This window comes from Gossypium hirsutum, chromosome A07 (assembly GCF_007990345.1).
Source record: "Gossypium hirsutum isolate 1008001.06 chromosome A07, Gossypium_hirsutum_v2.1, whole genome shotgun sequence".
NCBI classification, from domain to species: domain Eukaryota; kingdom Viridiplantae; phylum Streptophyta; class Magnoliopsida; order Malvales; family Malvaceae; genus Gossypium; species Gossypium hirsutum.
In genome coordinates, this window is record NC_053430.1 from 42,591,209 (window position 1) to 42,602,746 (window position 11,538).

The window sequence follows — 11,538 nt, forward strand, 5'->3', positions numbered from 1 at the left end:
TGAGGTTGTGCATTGACTATCGTCAACTGAATAAAGTGACGATAAAGAACAAATATCCGTTACCGCGTATCGATGATTTGTTCGACCAACTGAAGGGAGCCTCAGTGTTCTCAAAAATAGATTTGAGATCGGGCTATTATCAGTTGCGAATTCGAGATTCGGACATACCCAAAACTGCCTTCAGAACGAGATATGGTCACTACGAGTTCTTAGTGATGCCGTTTGGGCTCACTAATGCCCCTGCGGTATTTATGGATTTGATGAATCGGATCTTCAGACCATATTTGGATCGGTTCGTAGTTGTGTTCATTGATGACATCTTGGTCTATTCAAGAGATGAAACCGAACATGTTGAGCACCTGAGACTAGTGTTGCAAATTTTGCGGGAGAAGCAGTTATATGCTAAGTTCAGTAAGTGTGAGTTCTGGTTAAGAGAGGTTAGCTTCTTGGGTCATGTGGTATCCGCATCGGGTATTCGAGTTGACCCGAACAAAAATTTCAGCCATACTTAACTGGAAACCTCCGAGAAATATTACTGAGGTTCGGAGCTTTTTGGGGCTCGCCGGTTATTACCGACGATTTGTCAAAGGTTTCTCGATGATAGCCACACCAATGACGAAGCTACTTCAAAAGGATGTTAAGTTCGAATGGACAGAGAAATGTCAGAAAAGTTTCGATCAACTGAAAACTCATTTGACCGAAGCTCCAATTTTAGTGCAACCCGAATCAGGCAAAGAGTTTGTCATTTATAGTGACGCATCCCTACTTGGGTTGGGTTGCGTATTGATGCAAGAAGGTCGAGTTGTGGCCTATGCGTCGAGACAATTGAAGCCACACGAGAGAAATTATTCGACCCATGATCTCGAACTAGCTGCCATCGTATTTGCTTTGAAAATATGGCGACATTATTTGTTTGGTGAGAAGTGCCATGTATTTTCGGATCACAAAAGTCTCAAATATTTGATGACTCAGCGAGACTTGAATCTGCGACAAAGACGTTGGCTTGAGTTGTTGAAAGATTACGAGCTTGTCATTGATTACCACCCAGGAAAGGCTAATGTGGTTGCGGACGCCTTAAGCCAGAAATCATTGTTTGCTTTACGAGCGATGAATGTACACTTGTCTGTTCTACCCGACAATGTGTTAGTAGCTGAATTAAAAGCCAAACCATTATTGATTCATCAAATTCGTGAAGCTCAGAAAGTTGATGATGGATTGGTTGCAAAACGGGCTGAGTGTGTTCCGAACAAGGAATCGGAGTTCCAAATTGATGATGATGATTGTTTGAGGTTCAGAAGTCGTTTGTGTGTTCCAAGGAAATCAGAACTCATTTCGATGATTCTGAACGAAGCCCATTGTAGCCGAATGTCAATTCACCCGGGGAGTACGAAAATGTACAACGATTTGAAACGTTGGTTTTGGTGGCATGGTATGAAACGAGACATCTCCGACTTTGTTTCGAGATGTTTATTATGTCAACAAGTGAAAGCGGAACATCAAGTGCCTTCAGGATTACTTCAGCCGATCATGATACCCGAGAGGAAATGGGATCGAGTCACAATGGACTTTGTGTCCGGACTGCCATTGTCAGCAAGTAAGAAGGATGCGATTTGGGTTGTTGTTGGTAGGCTGACTAAGTCGGCTCACTTTATCCCCGTGCGTACGGATTTTTCATTGGATAAACTAGCCGAATTGTATGTTTCTCAGATTGTGAGATTACACGGGGTACCTATTTCTATCGTGTCGGATAGAGATCCGAGATTCACCTCGCGATTTTGGAGGAAATTACAAGAAGCTTTGGGTACCAAGCTACATTTTAGCACTGCTTTTCACCCCCAAACCGATGGTCAATCTGAGCGGATAATTCAGATACTTGAGGATATGTTGAGATGTTGCATCCTCGAGTTCAGTAGTTCATGGGAACGATATTTACCTTTGATTGAATTCGCTTACAACAATAGTTTTCAATCAAGTATTAAGATGGCACCTTACGAGGCTTTGTACGGTCGTAAATGCCGTACACCATTGTTTTGGACCGAGCTCGGTGAAAGTAAAATTTTCGGAGTTGATTTGATTAAAGATGCCGAGCAGAAAGTAAAGGTAATCCGTGAAAGTCTGAAGGTAGCCACAGATCGTCAGAAATCGTATGCGGATTTGAAACGAAAGGACATTGAATATCAGGTGGGAGATAAAGTGTTCCTTAAAGTTTTGCCTTGGAAAAAGGTACTCAGGTTTGGCCGTAAGGGCAAGTTGAGCCCGAGATTCATTGGGCCGTACGAAATCTCTGAACGAGTTGGTCCGGTTGCGTATAGATTGATTTTGCCCCCTGAGCTTGAAAAGATTCACGACGTCTTTCATGTTTCGATGCTTCGACGCTATCGATCTGATCCATCGCACATAATTAGCCCATCAGAGGTTGAAATTCAAGCCGATATGAGTTATGAAGAAGAACCGATGCGTATCCTAGCTCGTGAAGTAAAGGAGTTGCGAAACAAAAGGGTTCCGTTAGTGAAGGTGTTATGGCTCAAACACGGGATCGAGGAAGCTACTTGGGAAATCGAGAGCTCGATGAAAGAACGATACCCAAACCTATTTACCGGTAAGATTTTCGGGGACGAAAATTTCTTAAGTGGGAGAGAGTTGTGACAGCCCAAAATTGACCCTAGTCGGGAAGTGGTTTCGGGACCGCTAAACCGAGTCACCGAAATGTTTGAATGTGATATTTATTGTCTAGAATATGTAATTATGAATGTGTGAAAATTTCAAGCTTCGATTTAGTCGATTGCATGTAAATTTAGTCAATAGGACTTATGTGAGAAAATTTTAAAATGTGATAGGTCAATGCGTAAGGACCTATTAGTGCATGTGGAAAAAGGGGGGACTTGCATGTCAAATTTCCCCCCTAATGAGTAGTGGCCGGCCATGACAAGCATGGTAGACCAAGTGTGATGGGCAAGACATGTCATAGACATGTTGTGTTAGTGCATCATGAGTGGAAACATGTCACAAACATGTTATGTTAGTGAGGTATGTTAGGAGAAATAAAATAAGGAGCATGGGCATAAAATAATGAAAAGGAGTATGATGAATACAAAAAAAAATGTGTGTAGTTGTTTCCCCCCCATTGCCGTGAGTTAAAGAAAAGAAAGGAGAAAATTTTGTTCATCCTTTTTCATCTTCATTTGGCTGAAAATTTTAAGGAGGAAGGAAGAAGAAAGGTTGAAGAGGTTCGGCCATGCATGTGACTAGGCTAAGGTATGTTTGGTGATGTTCCATGAGATGCATGCATATTTTAGTTGCTAGCTTGAGTTCTAATTAGCCCATGGTTCAAATCCTTGCTATGTCATGGGGATGATATTCGGCCTAGGTGAATTTTGTGTTAATGCCATTGCATGCTAAATATGAAGCTTGTTAATGATGCATGTGATGGTGGATTGATGATTCTTGAATCTCCTTTTTAGCATTTTTGAGTGAGCACATATGTGCATTGGTTGCTAGATGGGGAAGAATCGGCTAGCAAGTTGTGTGCTAAGGCCGAATATAACTCTTGTATATTAATGAGTAATGCATGTGTTAAATTGATGGAAAGGGAGAGGATGCTTTACTAGTGTATATATGTGTGTATTAGCCAAGTTTTGAACTTGAAAAAAAAAGGGTGTTTAGTCAATACAAGTGACCATACTTGTAGAATGTATTAAGTGTTGAAATCGGCCCCAAAATAGACATGCATATTCGACCAAGGGGGAAAATTAGCTAAAATGTTGAGTTTGATTCATTATTCCGTACATATGTGACTTTAATGTCTAATGCATAAATATGGGCTAAGTGCCTTGTGTTCCTCTTTTCGATGCTCAAATGATTAAATCAATTTATTTGTTTAATTAAGCTCAAGAGCAAAGGGGAACTAAATCCGATAAAGGACAGGAAAAAGTGGTCGAATAGCCATCGGAATCGTTCGACAACATCCGAGGTAAGTTCTTGAGTAAGAGAGCTTAAATTAAGATTTGATTAGATCATGTTTTAAGCAAATCAAAATCATGCTCTTTGTGTGTGGCTATTGAGCCGAAATCACAAGAATGATAAGTGTCTTGTGTTTGAGTTTTGCTAACGAAAATGAAATACGAATGTGTCATGATTTATTGTTAAATGTGCATGGTTATTTGAATGATGTCCGGGCTAAGTCCCGAAGGCTTTGTGCTAAGTGACCATATCCGGATTAAGATCCGAAGGCATTTGTGCGAGATACTGATTCCGGGCTAAGCCCGAAGGCATTGGTGCGAGTTACTAAATCCGGGTTAAGTCCCGAAGGCATTTGTGCGAGTTACAAAATCCGGGTTAAGTCCCGAAGGCATTTGTGCGAGTTACTATAACCGGGCTATGGCCCAAAGGCATTTGAACGAGGAGCAATATCCGGTTAAATTCCGAAGGTACGTGATTTGGGAATGAATGATCTTGCTGTAAAAATTTCAGTTAATGCTCTAGAAACATCCCAACATTGAGGTATGTTTCGTATGTGCTTGAATTTAGTTGAGCCCTTACAAATAAGTATTCGCTCAGTTGATAAACGAGCTACCGGCCTTTGGCTAAGTTGATCTTTTGTGTATGTACATAAGGGTTGGTAATGTGAAGCAAGTATGATATCGAAAATTTGTGCATATGAAATTATCCGTTTAGCTATATGAATGCTATACTTTTGTTGTGCTGGAATTCCTTGCTCAAAACTTACTAAGCATAAATTGCTTACTCCGTTTCATTGCTCCTCTGTTTTATAGATTTGGTTCTCCAGCTATCGGACTCGGGATCTTGAAGTCAAAGTCACCCACACTATCAAAGCCCCCCCTTTTGGTACAATTTTGGTTGAACTTCGAAATGGCATGTATAGGACTACCCGTTTGTTGTGGGTCATGGACCCTTTGGACTTGTATAATTTTGGATAGCCATGCGAAAATGGCTTATATGTGTTTGAGTATAATGTTATAATCATTTGGTGTGGATATGCTTGACAAGGATTGGCCATGGGAATGGTTAATCACTTTCATAAATTGTGCTATTTATGCAAAAAGGGCTAGTTGAATCATGGAAACCATGAAATAGGTAAAGTCTACCTTAAAAGCAGATGCTGACAGCAGCAGTGAGGAAGATTTGGAAAATCACTAAAAATAGCAGGAATGGAATTAAATAGTGAATAAATTATGTAAACGAACCTTGATGAATCTATTTTCATAGGGAAGTAATGGAACAATCATACGGACAGTATGTTAAGATATATTCAGGTTCTCGTGAGACAGGGCCAGAACGGTTTCTGGATTTCCTGTTCCGACTTTGGAAATTCATTTCAAATTAACCAGAGACAATTAGGAGTCAATCCATATATGTATAGATTCCTCTCTGAGTCTAGTTTCTCTAGAAACAAACGACATCAGTATTGGAGCCCTGTACAAGGAGATATCCAAGTCGTAATGCGCAAAGGTCAGGGTAGTCTATCCCTGTAACATGGGAGACTTTGACTAATAAACTGTACTAATTGGCCTGACCAAAAATTCTAGAAAAAAACATGTAGATGGGCATATGAGTCTAGTTTCAGGGAAAATTTACGAAACTGGATTCCAAGTTTCTGAACTCAAGATATAATTTTTAAAGCGACTAGTACGCAGATTGGCAGTGTCTGGGAAATTTTTTTTTAAGTGGTTTAAAGTCTGTTAACACCTCGTGTTCGACTCCGGTGACGGTCTCGGGTTCAGGGTGTTACAAGCATAAGCTATTCGTGCTATGGAGGATGCCTCTACACCAGACATCATTACTAGTACATTTTCTCTACTTGATACTGATATTACTGCATTGATAGATCCTGGTTCCACTCATTCATACATATGCATGAGCTTAGTAACTGTTAAGAATTTACCTGTTAAATTCACTGAATTTGTGGTTAAAGTTTCAAACCCCCCGGGCCAGTGTGTTATGGTGGATTAAGTTTGTAAGAACTGTGCGTTAATGGTAAAAGGTTATTGCTTTTCGATTGACTTGATGTTATTACCATTTGATGAATTTGATGTGATCTTAGAAATGGATTGGTTTACCCAATATGATGCTGTGGTGAATTGTAAACAAAAATATATTGTATTGAAATGTGACAGTGGTGAATTACTTCATGTTGAATCTGATAAACTAGATGGATTATCTAATGTGATGTCAGCAATATCAGCACAAAAATATGTCCGAAAGGGTTATAATGCTTACCTTGCATATGTTCTTGATACTAAAATATCTAAGTTAAAGATTCAAATAGTGCAGGTTGTATGTGAATTTCTTAATGTATTCCTAGAAGAATTACTTGGTTTACCACCAGATAGAGAAGTGGAATTCTTTATAGATCTTGTTCTAGGAATAGCACCTATATCCATAGCACCTTATAGAATGGCTCCTACTGAATTGAAAGAGCTAAAAGTACAATTGCAAGAGTTGATTGACAGAGGTTTTGCTCGACTTAGTTTCTCACCTTGGGGTGCGCTGGTTCTATTTGTAAAGAAGAAAGATGGATAGTTGAGGCTATGCATTGATTACAAACAGCTTAACAAAGTTAAAATAAAGAACAAGTACCTATTGCCTCGTATTGATGACTTGTTTGACTAGTTAAAATGTGCCACTGTATTTTTAAAGATTGATCTCCTTTTTGGTTACTATAAATTACGGGTAAAAGATTCAGATGTGCCAAAGACAACTTTTAGAATCATGTATGGACACTATGAGTTTCTTGTGATGCCATTTGGCTTAACAAATGCATCTGCAGTGTCTATGGATCTGATGAATAAAATTTTCAGCCTGTATTTAGACAGATTTGTGGTGGTATTTATAGATAATATTTTGGTTTACTCATGGATGAGAATGAAAATGCAGAACATTTGAGAATGGTGTTGCAAACCTTGCGAGAGAAACAATTGTACGCCAAATTCAGTAAAGGTGAATTTTGGCTACGGGAAGTTAGTTTTCTCGGGCATATAGTATCTGCTGAATGTTCCAAAGTAGACCCGAATAAAATTTCAACCATTGTTAATTGGAAGCCATCGAAGAGTGTGTCAGAAGTCTGAAGATTTTTGGAACTCGCTGGTTATTTGTGACAGCCCAAAATTGACCCTAGTCGGGAAGTGGTTTCGGGACCGCTAAACCGAGTCACCGAAAGGTTTGAATGTGATGTTTATTATCTAGAATATGTAATAATGAATGTGTGAAAATTTCAAGCTTCGATTTGGTCGATTGCATGTGAATTTAGTCAATAGGACTTATATGAGAAAATTTTAAAATGTGATAGGTCAATGCATGAGGACCTATGAGTGCATGTGGAAGAAAAAGGGGACTTGCATGTCAAATTCCCCCTCCCTAATATGTAGTGGCCGGCCATGCTATGGGTGGAAACATGTTGGGAACATGTTGGCCTAGTGAGGTATGTAGGATAAAATATAATAAGAAGTATGGGGAAATAAAGAAATGGAAAAAGGAAAGGATGGGTGGTAATTGTTTCTTTCCTCCCCTTTTGCCGTGAAAGTAAGAAGGAAAAACAAAAAAAAAGTGTCCATCTTTCTTCATTTCCCCTTGGCCGAATGTTCTAAAGAAGAAAGAAAAAAAGTTTGTTCATCTTTTATCATCCTTGGCCGAAAATGCTAAAAGGAAGGGGGAAGAGCTTGAGAAAATCGGCTATGGTGGTTTGCTAGACTAAGGTATGTTTGATGTTGTCTTTGAGATGCATGCATGTTTTAAATAGCCCATGTTCAAACCTTGAATCTTGTTGATAACATGAGCAATCGGTCATGAGAAAGTGTTCAAGGAATGGTTGTTGTTCATGTTATTTGGATGAGAAATGGTGAGTTTTGTGGTTTCATGTTAAAGTTAGGTGAATGATGATAGAGGAATGTTTGAACTATAAAAAGAATCGGCTACCTTGTTATGAGCTAGGGCCGAATGTGAGTTTGGTTGTGTTTGAATGTTACATGCTTGGTGGAATGGTGGATGAAGGTGCCGAATGTATGTTGGATTGATAGAGTCTCCAAATTAATTTTATGTGTGTATGCATGACCGAATATACGTGGTCACATGAGTAAGGAAATGAGTTATTTGATATGTGGTAAAAGTTAAGTACTAAATCGAAGGTTGCTAAAATTGCCATTTCTTAGCCGAATATGTGCTTGATCAATGAAGGAATTGTTGAAGAACATAGGTGAACTTGGTGAGGGCAATCGGCCTAGTGTATAAATGATATGAAGATTTTAGGAAATTGTTTTGGTTAGGTGTATGTATGATTAAGTATATTCGGCAATATACTTAAAGTGGGTACATGATATTACATTATAATTATTGAGCTTGAGTATATGGATATGTGTATATGTGGTCATATAATGACATCTTGGTTTGAAAATTTAATGATTTGTGATTGCCGAATGTGATAAATAAATTCATGTTATTGAGTTAAATATTGAATACTCTTATTTGTATTATTTAAGCTCAAGAACCTAAAGGAGAGGCGTCCAACAAAGGGAAATCGAAGGTCATCGAGTAGCCGACTCGGAATTATTTTACCCAACATAAAGTAAGTCATTAAGCATGTAGTGGGTAGTATTTCAAATGGTCATAATGTGTATGTATGGATGCTGATTGGAATGAATAAATATATATATATATGCATGTACGTATGTGATGATGAAATTGTTGAATGAATGAAAAAGAGGTAAGATGTACTGAGTTGTTGATCTCGGCACTAAACGTGCGGGATAACCATTTATGACCATGAGATTGGCGCTAAGTGCGCGGGATTAAATTGTACAGCACTAAGGGTGCGATTTGACTATGTTGCACTAAGTGTGCGAAATGAATATGATGCACTAAGTGTGCGAATTGACCATGCGGCACTAAGAGTGCGAGTCTGACTATGTAGCACTAAGTGTGCGATTTGATTACGTGGCACTAAGTGTGCGAGTTGATTATATAGCACTGAGTGTGCGGGCTCAATATACATTCGTGAATCATTATGGACACTATGTGTGCGACACTATTGAGTCGATCGCGGACAGCGGGTCGGGTAAGTGTCTTAAGTACGTGGCTAATAGGTGCTATGCTTATACTTGGTGTTGAGCTCGGTAAGTTCGAACCTATGTGACAAATATACTTGAAGTCACGTACATAAGTTTTATCGTAGGATGGGTGAAAGGCCGTATAGTCGTTTGATTGTAACGAAAATAAATCGATTTATGAAATTGCTTCAATGTCCTATTGATGAGTATATAGAATGTGAATGCATGAATTGATATGAAATTGAATTGATAAGTTGGAGGAACTATGGTATGGTTCGGTATGGATGGAGTAAATTGTCTCGTTCCATTTTGTTTCCTCTTGTGATAATGTTGTTGATAGATGGTAGTGCATTGCTTATGACTTACTGAGTTATAAACTCACTCGATGTTTCCTTGTCACCCACTATAGGTTGCTTGGACTCATCTATTTTTGCGGGGTCGGGCCGTCATTGAAGTCATCACACCGGATAGCAAGTTTTGGTACTTTCTTCTTAGTGTGTTTAGAAGATCATTTTGGCATGTATAAGCTAGTACGTTGTGTTTGAATTATGGCATGTAAACTTTAAGCCATGCGAAAATGGCACGAATGTTCAATTGAATTGGATTAAGGGTAGGCATGAAATGGACCTAGTTACTTTCGTAACAGATGCTGGCAGCAGCAGTGTCATGAGATTGAAAAATCACTAAAAATAGTAGGAGTGTAATTAATTGATGAATAAATTATGTAATTTAAGGTCGATGAGTCTGCTTTCATGAGGAAGTAACGAAAAGATCATATGGGCAGTATTTTAAGAGATAATCAGATTTTAGTGGGACAGGGCCAGAATGGTTTCTGGATTCCCTGCTCCGACTTTGGAAATTCATTATAAATTAACCAGAGATAATTAGGGGTCGTACCATATATGTGCAGATTCCTCTCTGAGTCTAGTTTCCATAGAAACAAACGGCAACAGTATTGAAGCCCCGTGCAGGGAGATATCCCAGTCGTAATGGGCAAAGGTCAGTGTAGTCGACCCCTGCAACTTGGGGAACTTTGACTAATAAACTGTACTAATTGGCCCAACCAAAAATTCTAGAAAAAAATACATAGATGGGCACATGAGTCTAGTTTCTGGGAAAAATTACGAAACCGATTTTCGAGTTACGAAACTCAAGATATGATTTTTAGAACGATTAGTACACAGATTGGGCAGTGTCTGGAAAATAAATTTTGTAAGAGGTTAAAGCCAGTTAACACCTCGTGTTCGACTCCGGTGTCGGTTTCGGGTTCGGGGTGTTACATTATTATCAGAGTTTGTAAAAAAATTTTCAGTGATAGCTTCTCCGATGACCCGTTTGTTGCAAAAAGATGGAAAGTTTGAGTGTGATAGATGCCAGCAGAGTTTTGACAGAGTAAAACCTTTATTGACAGAAGCACCAGTGTTAGTTCAGCCTGAATCGGATAAGGAATTCATAATTTATAGTGATGCATCGTTAAATGGTTTAGGTTGTGTTTTGATGCAAGAAGGTAAAGTAGTAGCCTATGCTTCCATACAAGTAAAGCCTCATGAAAAGAACTACCCGACATATGATCTTGAATTGGCAACCATTGTGTTCGCATTAAAAATTTGGTGGCATTACTTGTTTGGAGAAAAATGTCAGATATTCACTAATGATAAAAGTCTAAAATATTTGATGTCACAAAAAATTTGAACTTGAGACAACACAGATGGCTTGAATTACTGAAAGATTATGACCCCGTCATTGACTATCATTCGGGAAAAGCCAATGTAGTGGAAATGCTCTGAGCAGAAAATCTCAGTATACTTTGCGAGCAATGAATACTTGATTGTCATTATCTGATGATGGTTCAACCATAGTTGAGTTCAAAGCTAGACCAATGTTTTTACAGTAAATCTCTAAAGCTTAGAAAAATGATAGTAAGTTCCAAGCAAAATGAATACAAAGTGAAACGAATCCTGACTCAGAATTTCAGATTAGGACTGATGGTTGTTTGTTATTTAGAGGCAGAGTATGCATATCGAAAAGTTCAGAACTAGTAGAGAAGATTTTGAAGGAAGCTTATGACGGTAACATGTCTATACATCCTGGTAGTAATAAAATGTATAATGATCTGAAAAAGATGTACGGATGGCCGAGAATGAAACGAGATATTTTTGAGTTTGTATCCAAATGTTTGATATGCCAACAAGTAAAAGATGAACATCAGTTGCCTTCTGGATTATAATAGCTAGTTACGATACTGAAATGGAAATGGGAAAGAATTACTATGGACTTTGTATTGGGGTTACCCTGTCTCCAAAGAAGAAAGATGTCATTTGGGTAATTGTTGATCGGTTGACAAAGTCTGCACACTTTATTCCAGTAGGTATGGATTATTCGTTGGACATATTGGCTGAATTATATGTTTCTGAGATTGTCAGATTGCATGGAGTGTCTGTCTCCATTATTTTAGATAGAGACCCTCGGTTTACATCTA